Source organism: Myxine glutinosa, chromosome 1 (genome assembly GCF_964187855.1).
Source record: "Myxine glutinosa chromosome 1, kmMyxGlut1.1, whole genome shotgun sequence".
NCBI lineage: Eukaryota > Metazoa > Chordata > Myxini > Myxiniformes > Myxinidae > Myxine > Myxine glutinosa.
The window spans coordinates 238,551,084-238,560,308 of record NC_136261.1 but is presented as its reverse complement, the minus strand read 5'-3'; the positions used below and the strand labels follow the sequence as shown (position 1 = coordinate 238,560,308).

Genomic DNA, 9,225 nt, shown 5'->3' with positions numbered 1-9,225 from the left:
TAGAGCCTGCGTTGGTATACGATGGGCTACAATGGCCCAAACCTACAATGGCCCACGATCACTCTGAACAAGTCGGCATGAACTGATGATGATGAAGTGATGGCTGATGGCTGGGGTTTATATACCCCCAAACTAGCTACCCCCAAAGTAGCTACGAGGATGCACGAGAACACAGGATGATCCTGTGTCCTCGCAGGATTGTCGTACGTTGTCGTACGATGGTCTACGATTGTAGGATCGTGGACCATCGTAGACCATCTTTTGAACATTTCAAAAGATGATTTTCCAACCTAAGATGGCCACAAAATCGTACGTCGATGCAGGATGGGCTCCTCGATGCTCCACGATCCTACCATCGTAGACCATCATATACCAACGCAGGCTCTATGGGACCACGGTTTTACAGAGCCTTTGTGTGAAGCTCGTCCTCCTCGGTGAATAGCTGTGATGGTGCGAAGGGATCTCACTTCCTAACTGCACTAATAGCATTACACACTGTTAAACTACCCGGGGTCGTACCCTGCCAATCGGCCTCTTTAAATTATGTGGTTCTAAGAACCCGAATTCCCATTGCCAAGACTGTGGTGCCCTCCTGAATTTGGGTCTTACCCAACAAATTTTCTCACTGTGCCCTCGCACAATTTCGGGGCTGGGCCGTGTGGCTCCACCAGCAGGTCTACCTACCTGGGCACCTCCGTCACTGAAGCCGCCTCCCGAGCTTGCCTGCTACTTACAACTACACTAACTGGGGAAGGCCCTCACTGGCACATACCCCCTCGATGCCCACCTCGGCATTGGGCAACCCGGGTCCTTCCCTGGGATCCTCGGGCCCCACTCAAGTACTAACCTAACCGGCTCCCAGAGCCTCCCTGCGGCCTTACCTGGCCGACAAGCTACCAGTGATGGAGTGCCCCAATAACCACACTCACCAATTAAGCCACACGCCCAGCCATTCCACCATCTCCTGATCTCCTGCACCTCACAAAATACTACTTTCCACTACCCGCACCACAGGTGTCAATATCCATTCAATTTACCTATGCCCTCCACCTGGCTTTAAACTACCCCACCCCCTGGGCTTTTGTGAATGGGTTCCACTCCGCCCCCCCCCCCCCCCATTCAATCCTTCGCACCATGCATTCCACACCATACATTCCACACCATGCATTCCACACAATTTATTCTCACACCACTACTTTTACACACCATTACACAATTCCTCAAACGCACAGCATCATCTATCTAACTAATTTCCCCTGCAACTCGTGCTTCCCTCGTCATCCCTTTACACTATGCACACCCTTTGTTAGCAACCACCTAAACTCTCTACGTCCCCTCTGCAGTTCAGGTGTCACTACTTAAATCTCAGTCCCTATGGTCTTCCAAATCCCTAACATTATCCTAGCCCTCCCTCGGCTAGCTTCGGTGCCCCATGGAGGCAACCATTTCTGGCCCCTCCATGGGCCTAACACTGCCAACCCCCTAAACTAATGCTCATGGGCCCCCCGTGGGAGGAATGGTTACACTACCATTCCCCCACGTGGGGTACACCACTCCCCCCAGTCCTCTAAACTATGAGCCCCTCCATGTGGAGGCACGTCGTCACGGCTCGGCCTCGAAGGGCCGAGCGTTCCATGCGGGTGGTTGGTCACCTGTATGTGGTGTCGGTCCGGAATTGACGATCCAAGGGGGGAGGAATTGATGGGCCCAGGTGCCGGGCTCCATCCCCGCACGGGGCCCTTCAGTCCCACGCACGATGACCCAAGCGGCCACGGTCAGAGCACCTCACCCAATAAGGTGCGTGGCTCCGAAACTCCAAACCTCCCCTCGAACCCGGCCGATCGCCCTTGCCGCCATACGGCGCCAACCATACAGTGCGGGTGCCGGAGGCACGAACCGTGCACGCCGGTCCTTGCGACACCGACGCAGCACCAATTCCCTCTGGTCCCCGCGGCACACAACTCACCGGGGGCTGGCGTACGCTACTCGTCCCGCTAAGCTCTACCCCGGTCTGCGTCGATGCCTGGGCCGCGTCATCGCATCTCACGACCCACTCCACACTCGCACACCCAGGCGCACACGCGCCTTTCACACACTCCGTTATCGCACACACTTCTTTTACACACCCAGTCGTCGCACATGCCGGTGCACACTCTTCTTTTACACACTCGGTAATCGCACACGCCGGTGCACACTCTTCTTTTGCACACTCGGTCATCGCAAACGCCGGTGCACACTCTTCTTTTACACACTCCGGTGTGCTCTCACACTCCGGTGTGCACTCTCGCTCCACGCACTCCGGTACGCACTCTCTCTCACGCTCTGGTACGCACTCTCTCTCACGCTCTGGTACGCACTCTCTCACGCTCTGGTACGCACTCTCTCTCTCATGCTCTGGTACGCACTCTCTCTCTCACGCTCCGGTACGCACTCTCTCTCACACTCCGTACCACTCGCACACCGCACAATGGGCCCTTCACGACCGCCCGGGTCTTGCCTCTCTCCCAAGCTTGCCGAGCACCCGTCCGCACCAAACACATTCCCGCCATTTTTACTCACCTCGGGGCTCTCCTTCCCCCTGCTTCTCCGCCAGCACCTGCAAACTTTTTATTTGGTCAGCAAGCACGGCATCACGGTGTGAACACGAACTTTGCACATGTTCCATTACCTCCTCCAGTGATTCACTCCGTCTCTCCTGTCTCTTCAACCCCAATTATTTCTTTTTCCCGGGTGACCTCCTCTATTCTCCAGTGCGCTTTCACTATTTCCCCCTCTAACTCAACGATCGTCGGCACCCCCAAAATTTCCTCTTCCAATTCGACCATCGTCGGCGCCCCCAAAATTTCCTCTTCCAATTCGACCATCATCGGTTTCTCTACCTCCCCCGTCGCTACTCTCATTGCCCCAGCCAGTTTGGCTGTACTCCACTTTAACCCACTCTCCACGCGTTCCTTGTACCGCTTCACCCCGTCGCGTACCACCGCGACTTCCCTGCTCATCCTACACCCAATCTCCTCCCCAATCTTTTCCATGTTACACCTGGATTCCTCCCCCATGGTTTCCATCCGATTAGCCATGGTGTCCATTCTATTAGCCATCTTTTCCATGTTGCCCCTCGATTCCTCCCTCATCGTTTCCATGTTACTTCTTGACTCTGTCCTCATTTCTTTCACATCTTCACCCGACTTGACCATGTAGGCCCTCATTTGCGCCATAAATAGGCCCATGTCCCCTGGCACCGCGGGCTCGGCTTCCTCCGCCACACGCGAGGCGCCGCCATTTTCTTCACTTACTGCCACACCCTCATTAATTTCCCCTTCTACCAACTCTTCCTGCTGGTCCTGGCCCATTAGTTCTTATTCATTTCTTACTCCCACCGGCAATCGGTCGCCTTGGCCAGCCATTGCACGAACTCAATTAAATTTGGTTTTAAAACTAAATTTCGTATGCTCGTAATTTCGAGTACGTGAAGTGCACTCCAGGTCCAAATATCCCACTTCCGGACACCAATTTGTTGCAGATCTCGAGCCCGTCGACGTCCTGAGGGGGGATTAAGCCCTTCTCCCCCTCGAGCTTCGAGTCCACGAGGCCGCTACCCACTCTACACTCGTGCAGGGCCGGCGCCATACTATTTTGCACCCTAGGCAAGGCCAGCTACTTCCATCCCCTCCCCCCCCCCCCACCCCCCCAACTTTTTTTTGCCAACTTCGATTATTTAAAAGATGTTTTGTAGAAAAAATAAAAAGCAGAAAATTTGAAACTGACAAATTTATTTTAAATTGCAAGAATAAGTACCGTAAGATGCCAACAGCACCAATATTAAAGGCGCAATATCCATTAATATGGCAGTGGCCCTGTTACCCCACGCTTTGGGGCAAATGGGCTTTCCCTTAAAAAAAAATGACACTACATGTGGTTTGCAATGCAAAATAAAGAAAGTGGTCCCTTTATGAGTGTGTGAATGGAAATTACAGATAAACAAAACAGTTTTTGGTTTGAGCAATAAGTTTTAGATATGCAAAATCAAAATTTTAAATAATCAGTCTTTGATTATCTTTCGCAAATACAAAATAAAATATTTTGGCACACAAATCATTTTGAACTAAATGGCACTCGGTATAATGCATACCTCAGCCATTGGCAACACAACATTCAAAACTTTTACTTCACACACCTTTAAGTATATTGTAACGGATTTGGGAAACCGTGCACTGTGTGTAATTCATTGTAAATATACCCCCATTGTAAATAATGTAATGATTCTTGTAAATACCTCCATTCATGTAAAGATCAAAGGTCGTCTTTTAGTTAGTCCATCGCACACATGTAGAAAACCATAGAACCTCTCTATAGTTATTTCTTTATTATGTGTATCAGTTAAGGCTGTGTCTCCACTAGTTGACCTTGCGCTGCACCAAATGAAATAAGATAGAGCCCCATTACCAACTGCATTGCCTCCATTGCCAACTGCATTACCTCCATTGCCAACTGCATTGCCTCCATTGCCAACTGCATTACCTCCATCACCAACTGCATTCGCCGCCATTCAACATGTGCTCCAACTCGGAGAGGAAGGGCGTGGCCCCACCTCGTCATCAAGGGTGGAGCCCCCGAACGACCAACCAGAGATCAGGGGTATGGCTTGAGAGGCGTGACCAAGAAACATCGAGCAGTTTCGCGAATGTTCCAGGGTGTGGCGATATACAACCCGTTGCACGGAGCCCCCACCTCAGTTGAGGAGTTCCGTGGCAAGCAGTTCTGCAAGAGAGTTTTTTAGGGAGGTGCTTGCGCAGGTGGCGGTCCTGCTGAGAACTTCGGAGACGCATGAGGCGGAGACGCGCAAACCTACAACGCTACAGACAACAACGTGCGGGCACGCCAACCTCGACGTGCCGCGATCCTCGGACCTCCCTGTCGCCCGTTCTGTGGACCAGATTGCGGTGGAGTCGGCGGCCGATCACCTCCAGCCTGCTGTCCTGCACGAACCCTTCTCTCCCTCCAGCCAATCCAACCTGCAATTCCCCATTCGTGTGAGTCTGCCCATCGTCTGTCCTCTGTGTTGTCTGGGGTATAAGTTAAGTTTGTATAAGGATTTGCCCTGTGTATCTGCTTCTTCCTCTTCCCTGTAAATTACTTCATTCTTCTTTTCTTCTTTGGGTTTGTGTAAATAATAATAAATATCTGTTCCTCCATTCTTTGATTTCTTCTTTCTCATCCGATCGTTTTAGAGATTTCCCCATTGAGTTACTGTGGTGCGATTTCGGCCAACGCTTTATAATCGGGTTAGTCTTTGCTAACGGCTCGAACTTCGGACTGCTAACCCGCTCGGCAAATACCATCTTGGCCGTGGTTTCGAGCGGAGTTACGCACCTGCCTTGTGGAGGGATTGGCGGGGGTGTACGGGAATCCCTTGACCAATCACCTCGGCCAATCCCACCCCACAGGGGAGCGGGGTAGCTTCAGGATCGGAGACGGCCAGTGCAAATAGAAGGGGGATTAACCCTCCCCCCCCCCCCCTTGCTAATGGGAGCGCCGTCCCCGTTTCCGTAACAATATATACCATTTAAGGATACTTGGCGTAACCAACATGTCATGTCACCACAGTATTTCGCTTACAGTCAGACAGAGAAACGAACAAAAAAACAGACAAACAGAGTTTAAAATGTCTCATAAAAGTTTCAATTTCAGACACATCAACATCTCACTTTGCGTGCCTTTTCCTTTGCAAATTTTGTCACAAATTCAACCAGATCAAGTGCTGATGCCTGGGCATGTTCAATTGATATAGTTGCCAAGCCAACTCGTCTTTTCCAACATTGTAGAGCGTTTGTAAGTTTTTATAACTTTGAGCTTTGAGAAACTACGTTCACCACTTGCCACTGGTACTGGAAGTGTGAGAAGGATCCTTAAAGCAACGGAAACATTAGGCACATTATCCAGGAGTTTTTGTTGTAGTATGAAGAGAAGTACTTCTTGTGGCAGCATAGACTTTGGAAGTCTTCAAGCTATTGCTACAAGTTCAGTAATGCGCCCCTCTGATGTCTGCGCCCTAGGCGGCTGCCTAGTTGGCCTAATGGTAGCGCCGGCCCTGCACTCGTGGGGGCGGATTGCTGAGCAATTCCAGCAGCCAAACCTGCAGCGAGCACGTGGAAGGGTTTCCGGTCAAATACCCAAGTACCTTTGATACACACGCCGCTGCGAGGACAGGGGCTGGACCTCACACGCGTCACACTGGTCTGATACGCCCGAGCGGTTTGCGTTTTACGTAACTCGTGCCGTTAATTGCCGTTAGGAACCCGATCGAGCGGTTTTATTTCGTGCAATGCGAGGCCAATGGTGAAAAGACGTAAACGGCCAGGTTGGAAACAAACACAGGTTTATTAACAAATGTACAACGATGAGAGAAAAAGGGACACAGGAGAGAAACTTAACCGTTCTTACTTCCTGTCCCAGACAAGGGCCCTCTGACTCACTCGGGGAAAGGGAGGAAGGAGAGGACGCGCTCAAAGCGCGGCCGCTTAGTGCAGTTCGCCCCGGACGGCTCGTTGGGCGTTTCCCCTTGGTGATGTTCGCGGCAGGGACGTCGGCTTCAGTCGTGCACGAACGGGAGCCCACACAGCGTGTCCCGAAGTCAACGAGGCAAAAGCGCACGTGCCGGGAGTCCAGGCAGGGAGATCGTCAGAGTATAGGGCCAATGAGAGAGATCGTCCTGCGAGAGCCGGAATCCCAAGAGCGAGGGCAAGAGAGAGACCAGAGCCAGCGAGAACGGGGGCAGTAGAGAGCGGGGGCAGAGCGCAGAGAGCTTGCTCGAGGGTCCGGGGCGGGTCTTATATCCCCCCCGGGGCCCCACTAGAATGTTCCACGGGCCTCCACAGGTCACATGTCGTGATAGCCCCCCATCAGTTACTCCCCTTAGTCATTGGCCGCCGTTGTTGGCCACTCCCCTTTAGCTCCCATTGGCCACCGTTGTTGTTGCAAAACTCAGTTACCGACCTGGTTTCACAGTGAGACTTTTGAAATTTTTTTTTTTTTTTTTTTTTTTTTTGACATTTTTGACATCTGGGCGAAACCAGGTTGGTAACTGTGAGTTTTGCATGCACTTGTGATGAGTATCTGAATTTAAGATCCATAATGACGCACTGCTAGATGGCTCCCCTGGAGCTTTGCAGGCAATGCGGACATGCATGGCGATGACGTCATGACGTTCGCTCATTTGGTTGGAGAACCAGATTACAGATACTAATTAGTAACTCCCAACCGCATCCAGGTCGACTCCATATAATGAGTGGATACCAGAGATAATGTTGCCGTGTGGCAGGCGGTGCTTATCGCTCCCAGTAAGGTGCAGCAGCAGCTGTATGGGACACCTTACTGGTGGTTCCCCACTGATGGTATGAAGTCGCATAATGACTGATTATATATATATATATATATATATATATATATATATATATATATATATATATATATATATATATATATATATATATATATATATATATACACAATTTCAAAACAAACCTGGTCACAAGTGTGCCTCACTGACCGATTCCTCAGTCGAGGTCCTTAGCATCATCCCGTTTCGCCCCTTCAACCTCAATATTGCCAGCTGAGGTGGGCAGTAGGGGCACATACGCCTCCACATGTAGCAGCTACATCCAGATGCGTACATACCCCCACCCCCAGCTAGTGAGAACACAGACTACAACAACAAAACCGTCTCCACTCCCATAATCCACAGCCCCTCATCCACTCATCCAATCTCACACACGAAAAAAAAGATATAAAAAAAAAAAAAAACGACCGAACAACAATGTGTGTGTGTGTGTATATATATATATATATATATATATATATATATATATATATATATATATATATATATATGATTATGGACGAGATGTATTTAAACAAGTACAAAAAGTTTTAATTAAAACAAAAGCCGTGTCGATGTTACACAATGCCTAGATGCAGCTGTGCCTATAACGTCGATGTTATAGGCACAGGACATTCCTATTGATTCGATTACTTGACGTTATTTTTGTGCAAAGTGAAAATATATCTCGGCAATTTCCCGTGTGTGGCGACACGTGAACGAAGCTATGCTCCTCTCTCCACATTATTGTGACGACATATAAATTAAATATTTCATCGTGACGATTGTCATCAAATGGACGAATTTTTAATATATCTCGGCATTTTCCCGTCTGTTATTTCGGGCGGTGTATGACTGACCATTCCGCGATTTAAACAAAATATATATATATATATATATATCTTGGCATTTTCCCGTCTCTTATTTCGGGCGGTGTATGACTGACCATGCCGCGATTAAAAAAATATATATCTCAATGGACTTGAAGTTACAGGCCTTTGAGAATTCATTTCGTTCTATAAAGGGCAACTTTCATCAGATTTTCTTCCCGTTTTTTTTCAACCGAGTCTAAAACTATGTTAGCGACTGTGAAAAATGAAATGATATATCGAATTTGATTTGAAATAAAACTGTGTGAGAGAGGAAGACACCACGGGCCTACAAAACAGGCCTCAAAGCTATGCGAGTTAATAAAATGGTGGATATTTGTTTATATGAAGGCTCTCCCAGAATGGGTGGAGCTATGGTTCCCAGAATGGGTGGAGCTTTTGTCTTCTCTGCAAGAACAAGAAGAAGAACAACAACAGCAGAGGGCACTCTATGAGCAGCGTCTGCGACACGGCTAAAAATCTTTACCATCACAAATCAATTTTGGCTTTTCATGTGAAATTGATAAAATGCAAACTGTGACCATTAGTCAAAATAACGAATATGTACAAAAATGGATTTAAAACTTAGTCGTTAAAAAAAATCTTAGCCAGCTGGTTTGTAACGCATATGACGTCATTCCTCTATTCCGTTTAATATGTGAACATGAGATGTTCAACGAATATGACTTTTCGTTGAAATTCCTCAAACCAAAAATCATAATGGAGCACAACGTCTCAAACAGCATTGCGTACCTACCCAGAAATAGCCAGTGGAAGCTTCAACTTGAGATAATTTCACATCTTTAACGCGCCGCCAGATCCTCGCCTCGCACGAACTGAAGGTACCGCCCCGAGCACGCGGCACGTATATGACGTCATTACGTTAATCACGTCCCCTGCACGAGCTGTTTTAACGCGCCAACAGATCCTCGCCTCTCCAAACTGAAGGTACCGCCCCGAGCACGCGGCACGTAAGTGACG

At 49.0% G+C, this 9,225-nt stretch overlaps 1 protein-coding gene across 2 annotated transcripts in view; it reads right to left on the bottom strand.

Annotated features, from left to right (window-relative positions):
* The window catches only part of LOC137435330 (osmosensitive cation channel TMEM63C-like), a 107,897-nt gene that overhangs the window by 80,360 nt on the left and 18,312 nt on the right, over positions 1–9,225 (bottom strand). The window contains exon 1 of one of the 2 annotated variants that reach the window (XM_078785346.1): positions 9,002–9,208. The exons of the other annotated variant lie outside the window; for it this stretch is intronic. The gene's annotated coding sequence lies outside the window, so the exon portion shown is untranslated. Of the gene's footprint in view, positions 1–9,001; positions 9,209–9,225 lie in introns of those variants that run through there. 2 annotated transcript variants of the gene reach the window in all.